Source organism: Phyllostomus hastatus, unplaced genomic scaffold, assembly GCF_019186645.2.
Source record: "Phyllostomus hastatus isolate PE091 unplaced genomic scaffold, TTU_PhHast_1.1 phas_contig_36, whole genome shotgun sequence".
NCBI classification, from domain to species: Eukaryota; Metazoa; Chordata; class Mammalia; order Chiroptera; family Phyllostomidae; genus Phyllostomus; species Phyllostomus hastatus.
The window spans coordinates 4,404,883-4,422,814 of record NW_025333862.1 but is presented as its reverse complement, the minus strand read 5'-3'; the positions used below and the strand labels follow the sequence as shown (position 1 = coordinate 4,422,814).

The window sequence follows — 17,932 nt, the reverse complement described above, 5'->3', positions numbered from 1 at the left end:
CGGTATACAGTGTCATTCTCTTAGTCCTGTACCTATTACAGAGATTACAAATCAAAGAAGCCTACCTAATGATAGTTATTTAGTACATAAACATCTCACGATTCTGAATTAGCTGGTAATGCTAATGAAAGGTGAATGATTTAGGTCGTGTGTGTGTGAGTGTTTTAAACCCAAAGTGTATTTATTTATTTATTTAATATATTCATCACAGGGGCTCAACCAGGGACTTAATTTAAAAAACAAATAAAACAAACAACACAGCTGAAGATACAGAGTCCTATACAGAAATCAAGGCAAGGATAAACCATTTAAGGAAAAAATAAAAAGCACAAAGAGAGAGGCTGAACAGTCTGGGTCAGGGCTCTTGGCTGGAGACCTGCTTTGCATAGATTTCTTGTAGGAACTTTTTAAACGCGTGGGGATATGCCAGAGTTGGGCAGCACGTGTGTTCAACCAGGGCTGTCGAAGTTGGGTTCTCGTAGCAGGCTCTGAATGGAGAGCAGGATCGTCCTTACGTCATGCAGGGCAGGCCACTTGTCCTTGACGACATCCAGGCAGGTGTTAACCTGGGTGTCCACGTTGGGGTGGTAGCAGGGCGTGAGGAGCTTCACTGTGGGGGCGTTGTACGGGTAGCCACACTGTTGGGGGGTGGCGGGGGGGATTCAAGGGAGAGCTTATACCTCAGATATTTATATACTGTGACAGCTGCTCCGTGGATAGTCCCCACACATTTAAAAAGATTGTCTGATGAAAGAAAGGCAGAAATTCCTTTGTCGCCAAACACCGTGTAGATCGTTAGCTTCCATCCCAGGCCTGGCGCAGCGGTCCGGCGCGGCGCCCCGGCTGGGCTCCGCCCGTGTATTACCAGCGGCGGCCAGGCTGGCGGCGGCTGGGTGCCAGTTCCGGGAGGCCATCGGGGCAGCACAGGCAAGGACACAGGAGCTCGGAGAACACGATTGTAACTCGTCTCGGGTTTTCCTTTGGCAAATGAATCCCGAACTTTTTGAAGTTTAAAACAAGTGTCACAAAAATACAAGTGGGAGGAGTCTATCACGCAAGAGTCCTTATTTTTATGTAAGGGTTTACAAGAGCAGCAGTCATTTACAGGAGCCCGGATAGCTCAGTCGGCAGAGCATCAGACTTTTAATCTGAGGGTCCAGGGTTCAAGTCCCTGTTCGGGCGCTTTGCTTTTTCTGCCTGTTTTCTTTCTTGTTTTGATGTTTTTTCTCCTCAATTATTAGTTATCTGAAAAAAAATTACTTTTCGCTGGAAAACCACTGGGCAAAACCTCCATACTCACAAAGAAATTAAGTAATTATACATAATCACTTCGCTCCAACCCGACCATTTATCTGAAATGAATTGAACCTAAAATAAATATACGCTGAGCTTTGGTATTTTTGTATAACATTTGGTAACTGCAGAAAGGTGCGAAAAGAGGACGCCCGAACAGGGACTTGAACCCTGGACCCTCAGATTAAAAGTCTGATGCTCTACCGACTGAGCTATCCGGGCACTCATGCAGCAAATTTCTTCTTTTCTTTACTTGGTATAATTCTAATAAATTATTTCAAAAATTAAATTTAGATTCTAATTATATTTAAAGTGTCTTTTTGAGAAAGATAAAAACAAAGTTCACTTTTCCATTTTTCTCCATGTATTTAAAGCATGTGTCCTTCAAATTGTTTCATATTTCATATTTCATGTTTGATAAATTGTCAATATCAACTGAACTCGCTAAAACTCAATGGCACTAAATAAAGGACAGAAAAATGGGCAACCAAGCTGAACATCGAACATTCAGGTGTAGAACTGCAACCTATTTTTGTTATAATTCTTCTGTCTTCCATTCATCACTTCCCTGATAGGACCTCTTAACTTTAATTATTCTACTGAACCAGATTACAGTATCTTTCCCTTTAATGAAAAATATATTTCCATTTACTAAATGATGTAGCTGTTAGATAAGCATTCCTTAGCACAAAAGAAGGAAAAACACATTTGATTCACCAATATAGGACAATAGAAGTGATTGTAGAAATGTGGGTCTGAATTTACATTGAGAGAAAGGGAGTTTTCCACCTTTAATTCAGATTTTTATTAATTTTTTGCCTTTTCTGCTCTTCCAGACAAGTTGTAGTTTTCAACTCAGATTCACAAGATGAATACTTTTAAAGTTTCTAATACTTCTGAGTATAATACTTAAACTAAGTGTGCACCAGAGGGAACAACATGCAGCATTAAGAATAAAAATTTCCAATTAGCCCAGTTTTTCCTACAATCAGTTTTATCAACCCTGATGCATAGGGTGTGGAACACAAGATTATGAAATTTCAAAGACTGATGAGGTAATTCATTTTTTTTCTGGGAAATTGAGGCTTCTGAACACAATGGACAACAAAATAGCTCAGCCTTGGTTGGAGGTATTTCTTTCCTATGATTGTCTAATTCCTTTAGAACAAACACCAACAAATTGTGTGGTCCTGAACAGGCCTGGGTTTCCACATTTATAAAATGTGGGAAACCGATTAGATGACCTGTAAGATGCCTTCTAAATCTAAAATCTTACCACTGTTCCTTTTCCCACTGTGAATACAATTAAAAGTGACAGACTCAAAATGCAAAGGGAAGGAATGATTTAATTGAACAAACATTTATCAATCATCTATTATTTTTTAGGTTCTGTTTTAGCTCTAGAGGTACATGACATAGATCCTGCTCACAGTCTAGGAAAGGAGGCAGACATTTGAGCAAACAATTTTAACAAAGTAATAAATGCAGTAATAAAAATTCAAGTACGAGTGGCAAAAGATGAAAATGGATGGAAAGGCATGGGTTATAAAATTAAAGGAGGTGGTCTGTGAGTTTTCAGCAAGAAAAACACATGATTAGACATCTGAAACCTCTACAATTTTGTTAACCAGTGTCACCCCAATAAATTTCATAGAAAGGGGGGAAAACATCAGAGCTGTATACAAAAGAAATTGTAATGAGCCAGACAGATATTCATTTATTTATTCAGACATTTCTTGAACACACACTGTGTTAGATAAGGAAAAACTCTTTGCTCTCTTTTTATGAATAAGATGAATTACACCTAACTTTTCTTAAAGGAAGATAGTTAAAGCAGCAAGAATAATGAGGACTTCGAGTATTTTTTCCTGTCCAATAACTTTGTTACATCGCATTACCTTTCCTTCTAGATAATAAACCAGCCATTTAAAATCAAACAGACTAGTCCATAAAGTTGCTTATTGAGTACCTGCTGTTTCCACAGCAGTGAGCTAGGCACAACAGGAAAAAACGGTAAGACTGGAAGGAAAGTGAGGAGTGCAAGCTCTGTTTCCGGGGGTGGTGAATAAATTAATCTGGCTGGACTGGAGGGAGGAGGTCCTGATTGGAGACATTTGACAGGTTTACTTCAGAACAAGGAGAATAATTTTGCATTTGTTAACATTGCAAAGTCCCATCTGAGGTCGCATATACCAAAATCAGCTTTTTCTATGTTGCATTATTTTATTTAGACTATTGGACTTCATTCTCCCAGTAGAGGGCAGTCTAAACTGACAGATTTAAGCCCTACCACTCTCTCTGCTCCAATTTCTCCTGCTTAATTTTCTTCACTCTTTAGGGAAGGGAGGGAGAAAGAAACTTCAATGTGTGGTTGCCTCTCATGCGCCCCCCACTGGGGACCTGGGCTGCAAACCAGGCGTGTGCCCTGACTGAGAATGGAACAGGCAACCCTTTGGTTTGCAGGCGGGTGCTCAATCCACTGAGCCACACCAGCCAGGGCTCCCTCATTAATTTTTAAAGGGATTCTTTTTATCCTCCTACTCATCAGACTCATATGTCTTTGAAAAATCACCATCAATTCTTTATCAGAGCTGGGAAAATTTGTGGAGCAAGCAAAAATTACAAGGCTTATCCTTGGATTTTTCACACCTTGTTCTCTCAGTGGCCCTATTTCTTACTTGGACTCTGACACAGTACTCTTCCTCCAGCCAGCAAGCGTTGGCTAACGTGTTTGCACATTGGCGCTGCAACTGTGTTTTCACAGGGACTTGGGGGCACCTACTTGGATGGTGAGGTCTTGTCTCCCTCACCCTGAGAGTCTCACAGTGGTGTATCTAGCACAGGGATAGTTGTGAGTTGAATATAATGACATTAAACAGCCAGAAAGCACACCTCCAATGGTGGAATTTTAGGCCAGCAGGAAAAGTTTAATTTCAAGAGGCTTTTCCAGGGCTCCCCAAACCAACATCAAGTGTAGCTGCCTACTCAGAGACCAAGATGTCCATTATCACTGCATAGTCTTCGGAGTTGAGACCATTACAAGGCACTGGGAAAACGTGTGGTACAGAAGTCTGTGTGTGTGTGTGTGTGTGTGTGTGTGTGTGTTTTGGCCTAGTAACTCCATGCTGAGAGCAGTCTGGGTTTCTGATGGGCTCTCCAACCTCTCTTCCCCCACCGTCCTCTGAGAGTACAGACCAAGAATCTTAGCAGCATCAAAAGCTCAGACACTGGCATCAGCCCTCAAATGTTCTGGGTCACAGAAAAGATGTAGGGGAGAAGAGGGACTAATTTCAACACCAGTCAGAGTAAATCCATCTAACTACCAAATATTTTACAGAGCACCCTTACCCCATCTCCAATATACATTCTTCTTTCAAAGATACTTGAATCTTTTTGAAGACAGTATACTGAAGAGCTTTAAAATGAAAATGGTACAAACACTGCCTTTTTTTTATAATAAAGATTTTATTTATTTTTAGAAGGAGGGTAAGGGAAAGAGAGAGGGAGAGAAGCGTCATTGTGTGGTTGCCTCTCACACGCCCCCTACTGGCCCACAACCCAGGCAAGTGGGTTTGATTCTGACTGGGAATCAAACCAGTAACCCTTTGGTTCACAGGCCTGCACTCAATCCACTGAGCTACACCAGCCAGAGCCAAACATTGCCGTTTTCAATTTTAGCTCAGATTTGTTTTACATTTTAGTCTTAACCCATAGCAGTACCCTGAGAGAACATAACACAGGTAAATAGATTCAATAACCTTCTCCCATTCATTTCAACCACTTGCTCCCTGACTGATAACCCACTTCTTGTTATTACTACTGAAGTCTTAAATTCTCAAGTGCTCCATTGTCTAGCTTGGTCACTCTCTTCCTGTGAACTAAATCCAGGTCTTCATTCATTCACTCATTCACCAAGTCTTTATTGAGCACCAGCTTTGAATCAGGCAATAAATTAGGCCTAGAAATTGAAAGGTAAACCCAATAGAGATATCCTTGTCCTTAAGGAGCTTATCGTCTAGTTACCCTCTTCTTCCATTTCCTCCCCCATTCAGACAAAAGCAAACAAACAATTCCAACATGTGATTAGTGCTCCAATCCAGGCAGTTATCGGGTGTGCCTAGAGAGCCTTAGAAGGCACTCTGGGGAAGCTTCCTGGAAAACTAGTTGTAGGGTGCTGGTGTATTAGTTTGCTATTGCTGCTGTAACAAATTGCCACAAATTTAGTGGATTAAAACAACACAAGTCTATTAACGCAGTTTAGATCAGAAGCCCAACATGGACCCCACTGGGCTAAAATTGAAATTTCAACAGACTCTGTTCCTTTCTGAAGGCTCTACAGAAGAAATTGTTTCCTTACCTTTTCCAGTTTTTAGAAACAGCTCACATTCCTTGGCTCAGGACCTTCATTCTCCAACATTAAAGTGAGCAATGTTGTATCCCTCTTACCATTCTTCCATCATCACATCTCCCTCTGACTTAACTGAGAAAGCTATTCCACTTTTAAGGACTCTTGTGATTAAATTGGGCTCACTTGGGTAATCCTGGATACTCTCCTCATCTCAAGGCCCTTAACTTAATCACATCTGCACGATCCTTTCACCGTTTACAGGTTCCAGGAATTGGGAAGCAGACATTTCAGACATTTCCTCCTTTGGGAAGCTACTATTCTGCCTACCATGTAGAAAAACAGCCATGTGGGGTGATAGAAGTGGGGCTTCCAGGTAGGAGGCCCTTTCCAGGCAGTGGGAAAAGCTTGCAGAAAAGTCCTTGATGAGAATAGTCCATATTCTTGGAACTGTAAGGAGTCTGGTAAGAGCAAAGCCTGAAGTTTGCACTGAAGTGCCAGAGGGAGTTATTTATTCAACCCACATTTATTGAGTGCCTACAGTATGGCAGATGATGTTTTGAGGAGACAAAGGCAAACAAGACAAAATTCCTCTCCTCCGAGGCTACAGTTAAAAGCAAGGGGCAGATTGTGAGAGGCTTTGTTAACTTTCTCAAGGAGTTTGAACTTTAGCTGAGAGCTACATGGGCCTTCCATTCAATACATTTTATTGAGCATGTGCTATGTGCCAGGCAATGTACTAGGCTCTAGGAATACAGAAGTTTAAAAATCAAAGTAAAAATTGCCTGCCTTTGTGGAGCTTATATGTTAGTAGATTTTCAGCAAGAGAAGCAGATGTTTGCTTTAGAAAGATCACTCTTGCTGGGGTGTTGGAGAAAAGTCTGGAGGGGAACACTATTTGAGGTAGCCCAGTCTTCTAACTCCCCCTTCTTCAAGATTCACAGCCTTGCCCTGACTGGTATGGCTCAATTGGTTGGGCCTTGTTTCCCAAGGCAAAATGTCGCTGATTCAATTCCTGGTCCTGGGATGCGGGTTAGTCCACCAGTCTGGGTGTGTGTGAGACTCACATCAATGTTTCTCTCCTTTTCTTTCTCCTTCCCTTCCCCTCTGTCTAAAAATAAATAAACAAAACTAAAGAAAAAGATTTACAGCCTTTCCCCAGTTTCATGACCCTCCTTGGGTACCTCCTCTTTTGTCGGGGATCCTCTTTCCCCTTTATCCTTCTGCTGTACCTGTTCTGCAACCCCCAGCCCTCATTCAACATTCTACATCTGAGCTTCCCAGGGCTGCAGGAGAAAATGATAAAAATATTTATATCAAAGCCACTGCGTGTTGGAATATCTGATCCCAGCCACATCCTCAGCTCTGCTGACAATTCTATTTCTTTAACAAGCTACCATTCTCATTTCTTTCAGTAGCTTTTGAACCCTAACCATTCTCCTTAATCCTCAATCCCACCCTGACCCCTTCTCTCTCAGGAGATGACTTTGAGACTGTCAGGTAGCAAACCTTTCTCTCAGCTTCTGACCGCTAGGTTTACATGAACTCATCGGCTTGTGCACTCTTCCTCCCAAAGACAACCCAGGCAGCTCCACCCTCCCGTGCCCGGGTCCCATCCTGTCTGGGACATTTTTCATTATCACCTCCCCATCTCCTTTACCTTCCCCCTCAACATATGAGCATGTTTAAGGCTTCCCCATCTGAAAAAGACATAACAAAAATCTTCCCCTTGATTCTGCATACCCCCTGTTCATTGCCCTTCCAATTAACTGCCAAGCTTCTAGAAAGAGTGGTCTGTATTCATGTGTTTCCTTTACTCCTTCACCCACTGGGGCCTGGTTTAACTATGACTATTCTCACACCACTGGTACCGGTGGCTTTCTTAATATTTTTTTAAGATTTTATTTATTTATTTTTAGAGAGAGGGGAGGGGAGAGGGTGAGAAACATCGATGTGAGAGAGAAACAGCGATTGGTTGCCTCCCATATGCACCCTGACCGGGAACTGAACCCCCAAAACCCAGGCATGTGCCCTGACCTTTGAAGAGGTGACCTTTCACTTTGCAGGCCAACCAATTCACATTGATCAGGGCCAAAGGGCAATTTGTAGTCTTGTCCTCCCGAATGTCCCTGCTGCACTCATGCTCCCATCACTCCTGGTACTTTCTCCCAGCCTCCTTTCTGAAACTCTGTGGTCTCAGTTTTTCTATCAACTTGGTTGTTTTTTCTTGATTTCTTTTGCAAGTCTCTTCCTTCCTCTCTGTACCCATTTAGGTGACCTCACCCATGCCCATAACTTTGTTGGCCACCTATAATGTGAAGAGCACAAAATTGATATCCCTTGTCCACGCCTATACTTTGAGTTTAGTTTCAGAAATCCACTGCCTATGAGACGTCTTCACCTAAACAATCTATAGATACTGCAAGTCCAACACGCCCAAAATTACACTCATGCTTGCTCCGCAAAACCTGGGCTCTGCCCCTCACGTAGCAAATGACACCATCTGCCCCCAGTTCCTCAGGTGTCAAGTGGGGAGTAATTCTATTTTGTTTTCAAATTTTTTTATTGGTTTGAGAGAGAGAGAGAGGAAGAGAGGCAGAGAAACATGTTTGTTCCACTTATTTATGCATTCGTTGGTTGATTCCTTTCTTATTTTTTTTATTTTTGTTTATAAAGCTTTAAAAATTTTTCATGCATTGATTGGAGAGAAAGAGAAAGAGATCAACCTACTATCCCACTTAGATTCTTGTATGTGCTCTCGATTCCTTTAGGTGCCCTGACCAGGGATCATACCCACAACCACCTGGAAGAAGCTATGATTTTTAGCTGAGGATGGCAGCCAGAGCACAGTGGCCCCAAAGAGAGAGATCCTGAGTAATAAACATCCATCCCTTCCTGGCCTCCCTCCTCCCAGTCTCCTCTCATGGCTTCCATCAGCCCACCCCTATGAGAAAGCCGGAGGGCCCAGGATGGATCTGAGGGGCAAAGGGAAGACATATAGCACATCTTCCAGATCTTTCTGGGTAATACGCCAGGAATTTGTTTTCTGATCACATCACTCCAGGCTCCACTTGTCTACACCCTGGGTTCTCTGCCACCTACAGGACGAAATCTAAACTTATTGGCATGCCCTGGTTTTCTTTATAACAAAATTTTCTCCCTGATAAAACATATTAGAAATGGTTCGATATGATCCAACAGCCCAGACCTCCTCCCTCTCAGACTTTTCACTCCAGCAACATTGAAGCACTGATGGCCCCTATGCCCCTCTGTTCTCGCAGACTTCTGAGCTTAGCCTGATGACACCCACAGAGCAAGCTGGCATGAATGTTTGTATTGTGAATAAGTGGTAAAAGAGTGAGTGAATGAGTAAATGTGTGTTTATCCCCTGTGGCTCTTGAGGATCAGGAATAGGAAGGATCATGTGTACATTACGACATAGGTGCAGAGCAAGCTGCCTGTCCACATCAGAATGGTTTACGTACATTCATTCTCTCACTTGATCTTTGCCACAGCCCGAGTGGAAGGTGAGGCTGATATTTTACCAACACTCAGGGGCGAAGTGGACTACCCAAGCTCACATCCCAATGAGTGGAGAGCGCTACAGGCCTCAGTCCCCTCTCATGTGCTTCTCCTCCCATTGCTTCACTCAGGGTTGCCTGCAACTAACAGTCCTTTCCACTTGCCCAGATTTCATCTTTTATGAGAATAAAGCATTTCCCAAGAAATCCTTCTGAATCCTGAAGTCACTTTTTAAATGCTTTCTCCCTTCTGTAGGTTTCCTTTGGGCATTCAAATTCCCTTTCCAACAGTTATCCTCTTACTGAGTTCTGAAGGGTCTTGCAACTGTACTACTTGATGAATCTAAGAATTGTGTTGAGCTGCAGTTTCATGATAATGAGGACATTTTTAAAAGTCCTTTCTGACACCTTTGTCTTTTTTTTTCTTTAACACCCTGGTGAACCCAAAATAGACTGTAATGGTAGCACTTTCACAAATATTTCCTTGAGACCAGGGAAGAGGAAGGTTCGTTGGCAGATGTTCTCACAGGAATGCTGGCTGGGGGTCCTGGGCATCTGAAGGAGGCTAGGATTCTCCAGACCCTGGGTACACTCAGGGGACTGCAGAGGAGAAAGATTGAGAACTGGGTGTTGATCTCCGCAGCCTGGCAAGAAAGGAGGATCCTGGGGAAAAACAAGTTTCATGCTTTGAGGAAAATGTACTTTGAGATCATAGATCATAGTTATTATGCAAACCAAACGCAGATGAGGAGCTGATCGCCTATTGTGTTTTTTTTTGGGTGGGGCCTCTTGTTAAATTCTATAGACCACCACTCAAAGAAAGGTACTTAGAGCCAAAAAATGCTAAATACGAGGGTGTGACATTCTGCACGAAAGGGTTTTTTTTTCCGACCATAATTGGGTTGGAGGATCTGCCCCCGCGCCTTCCCTCTCAGGTTGTTGATTTCTATCCTGAGGCTCAGGGCCGACGACCCACTTGGGCAAACAGAAAAACCGAGGAGGCTGAGTGTGACAACGACTTTGCAGCTGCTCCTCAACCTGACCTCGGGCCTCAAGTAGGGGCTCTTCCGGGTTTCGCTACCTTAAAGATTGGGGAAATTCCTCAAAAGGATAACGGAACCTCAAAACTCTGCCCTGTCATTTCCAGCAGAACGACTTGACATTCATTTGACACTGTGCAAAGGGAAAAAGTCACAACCATCTGCAAAAACCCTCACCCGAGTGGGAAGGGGAAAAATTGGCTCTTGGGTTTTCCAAGCAAAACTTGCCGCTGGCGCGTTTCTCCTCCAGGCACACTGGAGGGTAGGGAGGGAGTTGGAGGGAGGGAAAAAGGAGAGTAGGGGAGGGGAAGGGAGATAGAGGAGAAGGGGAGGGGAGAGTTGGGAGGGGACACTAGGGAGCAGAGAGGAAGGGAGAAGAGGGGAGGGGAAGGGAGGGGACGGGGGGGGAGGAGAGGGGAGGGGAGAGGGGAGAGGTAAGGGGGGAAGGGGAGGAAAAGTCGATGACAGGATGAAGTGGAGGGAAGAGAGAAGGGAAGGGGAGGAGACAAGGAGAGTGGGGGGAGGAGAGGGGGGGTGGAGGAGCCGGGGGGTGGGGGTGGGGGGGGGGAGGCGGGAGGGGAGAGCAGGGGAAGGGGTGGAAAGCAGTCAGAGCTGCGGGCCCGCCTCGCCTGCCGCCGGGATTCTGCGAGTTCGGCCCGGGGGCCGGGGCTAGAGCTGGCGCGCGGGGGCGCGGGTCCAATGCTGTCCTGCGCGGGCTGGGCGGTGTGGCCGAACCTCGCGTCGGTGTGCAGTGCCCTGGGTCCCCGGGAGATGGCCTCTGTGCTCTCGTCCGCTGCTCCCGCTATTGTCTCCCGAGGGGTTGCCTGACTGCCGGCTGCGCACGCTCCGGGCCAAGAGGACTTTCTTTCCCTGGAGCTGGTCCCGGCGTCCCTTCCTGCTTCCCAGCTGCTCGAGAGCGCTGAGCCCGGAGAGGGGCGGCGCGGAGGGGCTGTGCGCTGCGGGGCCGCCAGCACGGGGCCGGAGCCGAGGCCGCCGGGAGCTGTGGGGCGAGCTGCTGCAGTCACTGCAGGTTCTCGGAGGAGAGCCGGCGGGGAGCACAGGTAGGACACACACACGTTTGAGAGCAACTACCCAGGGGGATGGCCCGGCTGGGAGGGAGCGGAGGTCAAGGGTTGTCCCTCTAACATGGCAACAGCCGAGGCACAACAATAGCAAGAGCCAAGGGTGCCCGAGCACGCTGAGCCTCAGACGCCGTGGGGGCGACAGCTCCAGTTCCCAGCGCGGAGCAGGTTGCCGGATCACCGCCCCCCACCCCCCCAACCCCGCTCCAGCAGTTTTGGGGCATCTGGAGCCCCGGGCCCGTCCTTCCACACTCCTTTCCCTCTTAAACACACTTCCTGGCTCCCAGCTGTTAGAAGATCTGAACCAACCAATGGTTTGTCTGTTTGTTTATTTACGAGGAGAAATAAAACGCAAAACCTGCCCTGGTGTGGGGGTAGTGGAGATGGTGCTTTCTCGTGCAGTGGGTAAAAAGTCATCATCTAGCCTGGAGAAAATATACATTTAAAAAAAAATCCAGATGGGTGGTGGACTTGGTTTCTCCCTTATAAGGAAGGATACTGCAGCAAGAGGAGAAAGCCTGGGAGCGGGACCCTTCAAGGCCCGAGGTCCCTGCCCTCCGGAGAGGCGCTGCTCTTCTGGCCTGTACTTGTCTCTCATTTTCAGCTTCCCCACAGCAGTGGCTTTGATGCTGGAGAGCCACGCAGCAGCAGGAAGCGCAAGGGAGGCTGGCCAGCTGGGGTGGGTGGGGTGGGGTGGGGTGGGGTGAGGTGAGGTATGGTGGGGAGTCCAGGGGCTTAGCAGGGTCCTGAGTGGGGGGAAGAGGTTATAAATGTATGAAATTAGTGAGTGCACATACCCTCCTTGGCTGAGGGCGGTGTCGTGTGTGGTGAATCTGCCATTGCTCTTGCTTCTTCAGGCCAACCTTCTCTCTGCATCTCCACCCCGTTTAGGGGTCTTTGTGGCTTCCCTGTCCATCCCTCTCCAACCAGCCTGGAATAGAATCTATTGTCTCTGTCTGCCCTGATGTGTTTTTTTTTCCCCTATTCCATTGGGGAATTTTGTCCCCTAGTCTGGCTGGTCCCAGCATGGCACCAAATTCTTTAGCAAACAGCTGCTCCTGCTCCCCAAAGTGGGCCAACACTGCCCCTCCTGTCTCTAAACTACCTGACTGGGACATGGCCAAGCAGATGTAAGCAATTTGCACTAAATTCCAACCCTGTAGCAGTTGCTGAATGAAAACTTACTCTATTGCCATAATAGACCTTGGAAAGATACTGGAAGGGAAGTGGCCCCAGGGGTAGCAACTCTGATTCCCAAATACTCCCTCCCCAACTCCAGCTGTGGATCTCAGAGCAGAGCAGTTCTAAGGCTTCAGAATTTGCAGCTCCTCCGGAGCCTGGCAGTCCCATGTGGGTTGTGTCCATGGAAAAATTAAGTCGAGGCACATTTTATAGCTCCGCCTGGCAGCCAGCGTCTGAGAAGATGGTGGTTGCCGCTCCTTTGGTCTTTGGGTGAGCCCAAGGTTTCGTTTCCATGGCTCTGAATTTGCTGCTGAGTTTGCATGGGTGTGTGTGCCTGCATCTGATCAAGCTCTCGGCCCTGGCCAGAGGGAGTGTGTTCAATGCCCTCCCCTGGCAGCATGGATGAGGGAGGCCTCTCTGGCCTTTCCCTGTGGTGCTCCTTTGGGCTTGCCCCATGGCCTGGATGCCCTGTGTTGTTTGCTGTGACCCGGTGGTGCTGTAGCAGATCTCCTACACCCTGTGGGCCTTTGGTTCCCACTCTATGGTTCCCTCATTCCACCTGGTGAGTGTCTCATGTCTGTGGCCCTTCAGGCTGGATATCTCCACTCAGGCCAGCAGGGAGAAAAACAAAGGGTCTCTGTTCCCTTTGGAGGCTTGTAACTGGCCATATACTTCAGGCTCCTCATGCTCCCAGGACGTGAACTTGGACATGATAATGTGGAGTAGCAGAGCAAACAGTGGGTAGGTTCAGTGTCAAAAGGCCTGGCTGGTTTTGAGTCCTGGTGTGACTTATGTGCTAACTGTGTGAGCATGGACAACTTGTGAACCTATCTTTGCCTTAGTTTGCATATCTATAAAGTAGGAAAAAATAGTGCTCTTGGCTCACAGGATTGTTTAATGGGTGAAATGTACTCCTTACCATGAATTGAATAAAATAACATGCAAAAGCATGCATGAAAACGCATGCACTATAAAAACTACAAATGTCAGTTATTCATCCTGAGTTTACCTTGGTGACAAGAGAAGGTGAGCTGGTAGATCTGGGGGGAGGGGTTGGAGGAAAAGAACATGGAACAGAGGATGTTCCAGAACCTTTCCTTTCTGGCCACGGGAAGAGTGATGTGAGAATACTGAGGTAACTCTTCCTTGGGTATTTCTCTTTGAATAGGATTGGCTAGATGGGAACTGGGAGAGAAGAAAAGGTTGCTCAATGATATTTGTAGGGAACTGAGGAGAGACATACACTCCTCAGAGGCTGGCTGCGCTCTATAGACAGGGTGGTGCTAAAATGGCAAACAATGTAACAGCCAACGCCCACGTCAGCCAGCTAGTAAACGACAGAGGAGTGGTTTGAAGCAAGCCATCTCACCCTATAACTTTGATGGGACTATCAGGTGGGCATTGGAGCTTTGGGGAGCTGAAGGGGCAGCAGAGTTGCAGAAATCATTCACACTGGATTCCTTGGCTTGAATGCCCATGAGATGTCACCAGACTGGACACACTAGATGATAAACTTCTGAAGAACAGGGGCCCAGCCCCAGCCTGGCACACAATCTCCCTGGTTCCCAGTTGTTTGAGGGTTGAGGCACTTGTGTGTGAATTCCTTGGGCTCCTGCCTCACTGGCCTTTCTCTGCTTTCTCCATCATATCCTTGCCTTTGGCTTAAGAAGACTGGGGATAATCAAACAAGTAATTTTGCCACCTCCTGGGAAAATGTGGGCCCTGGGGACCCTGGGAGAATCGAGGCAAATCTTTTGTTTTGGTATTTCCATATCTGCTTTATTTTGTATCTGTTTTATAAAACAAGACTATTCTTGCATTTCCTATGATCACATAAAGTGTCACAACTGGAAAGGACCTTGGGAATCATCTCCATGAGAAGTCACACAGTTGCTAGCACTGCTGAGACTTTACGTTTGCCCTACAGATCACAGGATGGGCAATGGAAGAACCTACCCTTTGGCACTTTAGAATCCTGCGTGTGTGTCGACCCTCTCAGTGGTTTTATTGTTGATAAATTCTGTTCTCTCAGAACATTGGTGATGGAATTCACTCCTCCCAAATCTTCTGGTTAAAGAGATTAAAGACAGAGGAGGCATCACTTGTGCTTTGGGACAGAGACCCTCAAGGTATGGAGAAGAGGAGGGAGATTTTCAACAGCCCTGGGGCAGAACAGAGAACCTATGGCTGAGGGAATCTTTAACAATTACTCCTCCCTCTTCCTGAGAACTTCCTGTAGAAAGTCTTACCTGGCAGAGTCCCCATAGTATTTCAAAGAGAAGACAAAGCTCATTCACCTCTTTAGAAACTGCTTTCCTTGCACCTTAACTCTGTTTCAATGTTCCTTGAAAACTTTGCTCAGCTCCTTACTTTCTGGACCTTTCTTTCTCAGCCCCAGCCAACCTTAGTCATTGCAAGACCAACCTCCTGAGCAGTGGTTTCTTCTCAGCAGTTCCTACTATGTTTTGTGCCTTCTTCTCAGTTTCTGGCCCTGTGGGATAGAGGTTAGAATCTAGACCTTAGGTTTTGACTTTATCTCCTCTTTCTACATCCTCCCCACAGTGGAGGTGGGTGCCAGGACTGTGAGCTGCTCTACCAGGGCTAGCTGCTCATGCCCACAGGGAACAAGCTTCTGTGGAGGCATCCTCTCCAGCCAAGTCTTTTTCTCTTTCTAAGTCTAATTGGTGCTTCTTGGCAGCAAACCAGAAGTCATAAGGGTGAGGGGAAAGAAGGAAAGAATCAAAGAGTTTCCATGTTGAAGAAACACTACATTTCCCTTGCCAGTTAGAAGAAATAGATGGGCACTCTTCTTATCGCAGGTCACAAACTGACCCTGAACTGAGATGAGAGTAACTGTGGAGCCCTTCGACTGCCGAGACTTCTGCAGAGAGCCCTGCTTTTCTGGACGCAGAGCGTCTGTCTCATTTCTGACCTGGACTAGGTGCACCACTGGGTCCAAGGAAGGAGAGGTTGCTTGCAAATTGGATATTTAGAAGAACCTAAGAGAAGGCAACTGTATTTTCCCCCAAAATATTATAACCAGGGATGTCAGATTTCCAATGTAGACTTGAGGAAGGCAGGTTTTGTTTTTTTTTTTAATTATGAGAAAAGATAGATACGGTCCCCTGACGAGAGACTTTGAAAGACAGAGTGGTTCCAGGGGGGCTGGCAAATTCTCTGAAGTGTGGTTTTGACTATGCTGTCACAGACGATTGCACCGAGGAAGGGAGAGGGGAGCTGCCTGAGCAAAGATTCGAGTACTGAGAAATGCAAGAGGATAGCTACTGGCACTGAGTGTCCACCCACCTGAAGCTTTTAAAACATTATCTTCATTTTCCTGTCTTCCCACCCTTGGAGGAAATTGGTGATGATAAAATTATCTCTTTCCTCCTTTACATTTGGGAAAGGTGAGTTTTATATTAGGTTTATATTCCAACTAAAGAGTAAAACACATGCCTAAGATCGTACAACGAATTAGAGAAAAGCTGCAGTTTGAATCCAGGCCAGGAGCTCCCCTGTGCTGCACAGAAGGGACCTGTCAGAAAAAGGTCAATGGGGCCCAAGTTTGGACTGAGACAGGGCTCCCCAGGAGCCAGGGGGTGACAGCAGGTGTTCTTCTGAAAGTCACCTGTGGAAGAAGATATGATCACAAAGCGGTCTCAGTCTGTCAGGTAATGTTTAAAAAGAGCTCATTCATTCATTCATTCATTCAGCAAATGGGTGTTGAGTGCTTACTAAGGCCTATAGGTACTTTCAATGCCTAGGATAGATAGCCTTCCAGAACTTACTGGCTTTTTGTTTTTTAAGATTTTATTTATTTATTTTTAGAGAGAGGGAAAGGGAAGGAGAAAGAGAGGGAGAGAAACATCAATGTGTGGTTGCCTCTCATGTACTCCCCACTGGGGACCTGACCTGCAACCCAGGCATGCACCCAACCGGGAATTGAACCAGTGACCCTTCAGTTTGCAGGCTGGCACTCAGTCCACAGGACCATACCAGCCAGGGCAGAACTTATTGCTGAGTGGGGATGCAGACAAGCACATAGCTGTGGCAGGGGTGGGAGAGTGTGGGATGCCTTGACAATTCCTATGTGAGGAAGTTGGGGTGATCGTACTCCTGGAAGAAATAAAATGTTGGCTGAGATCTGAACAATGAGTGGGAACTGGGGTGGGGGATGAAGTGAAAGGTGAAAGAGATGAACTGAAAGTAGTTTAATCTGACCAGAGCCAGTGAAGGAGTTTTCATTTTACCTTTTGCTCATTAACTTTTTCACTCGCCGGTTGTGCATTGAATGTGCATGATGTACCCGGCGCTCTCCTAAGTGCGCAGCAGTGAAGAAGGCAGACAAAATCCCTGTCTTCCCAGTGTTGACGTTCTGGGAGCACTTAGTTCGCTAAGAATGAATTAAAACTGATCTTCTGTGTTTTACTCACTAGGAGTTTCTCCCTGTACAGGAAATTACTTGTAGATGTACTCTGACTGAACTCGAGGTTGGTTTGAGGACTCTGGTGATAACTAGGATAATAGAGAGTGGATTCACTAATGGTTGGTTAATTGTCCCTCCAACAAAAACATCTGCAGCAGTGCCTCTGCTCTTTCATTCTCAAATTCGTCAATGGAGAGATGGGATAAATTCAGCATAAGGTTAAGAGCATGGCTCTGGGGTCAGATTCCTTGGGTTCAAAATCTGGTTTCCCCACAGACTTGTTGTTTGACCTTGGGAAAGTTACTTAATGTACCCATGCTTCCGTTTCCTCCTACGGAAGACGGGAGACATAATAGCACCAGGGGGAGAAAGGCTGTTGTGTGAATGAAATGAGGTCATTCATGAACTGCCTAGAACAGCTCCCCATAAACGGCAAGGGCCCAGTAGATGGTGGTTGTTACAGTTACTCCATCACCTTCCAACAGCAGGTTTGTGCTGAACCCTAGGCATACAGACTGGAGTTCAATGTGGCCCCTGACCCTGAGGTAACTTCGCCATGCTCAGAAAATCCAAGTGAGTGGATGAATCTCTGCGGCATGGGGTAACCCTATATGCTCAGAATGAGTCACTTGCTACATGGCCACCCCAAGTTTGGTGTAATCTTGGGTAGCATTTCATAGAAGTATGGAAGTTTACCAGAGTGCTTACTGTTTTGGGGGCCTGTAAACTCTGAGAATCTAATAAATGCTATTGGAAAGGTATCTACCTGGAAAAGTACATTACAACTTGGCCTTCCTCATTCAGCCTCAGAACCTCTGCTCTTGCAACACGAGGATGTGACTCTCCTCTGGGTTGGTCAGAGCGCCCTCGGAATGCAGTCTTTAACAGCTCTGGAGCTTGTGTAAAATACTGCGCTGAGCAGTGTGGGGAAGACAGGATAAATAAGAGGTTATTTTTATTTGTAAGATTAATGGGTTAATGTCTATGAAAGTGCTTTTGGAACTATAAAGTACCTACATGGATGAAAGATATTTTTATTCTGA

General features: G+C 46.0%; 1 protein-coding gene, 2 non-coding genes and 1 pseudogene across 5 annotated transcripts in view; 2 read left to right on the top strand and 2 right to left on the bottom strand.

The window, feature by feature from the left end:
- Nucleotides 1-355: 355 nt before the first annotated feature.
- On the bottom strand, nucleotides 356-914 carry LOC123820674 (annotated as a pseudogene).
- Nucleotides 915-1,109: 195 nt separating this feature from the next.
- TRNAK-UUU lies at nucleotides 1,110-1,182 on the top strand. The gene has a single exon. It is a non-coding gene; the product is annotated as a tRNA-Lys (tRNA).
- Nucleotides 1,183-1,442: 260 nt separating this feature from the next.
- TRNAK-UUU lies at nucleotides 1,443-1,515 on the bottom strand. The gene has a single exon. It is a non-coding gene; the product is annotated as a tRNA-Lys (tRNA).
- Nucleotides 1,516-10,781: 9,266 nt separating this feature from the next.
- Nucleotides 10,782-17,932, top strand: part of PIK3C2B (phosphatidylinositol-4-phosphate 3-kinase catalytic subunit type 2 beta) — a 64,991-nt gene continuing 57,840 nt past the window's right edge. For all 3 annotated transcript variants that reach the window (XM_045841416.1, XM_045841418.1, XM_045841417.1), the window contains exon 1: nucleotides 10,782-11,260. The gene's annotated coding sequence lies outside the window, so the exon portion shown is untranslated. The remainder of the gene's footprint in view (nucleotides 11,261-17,932) is intronic.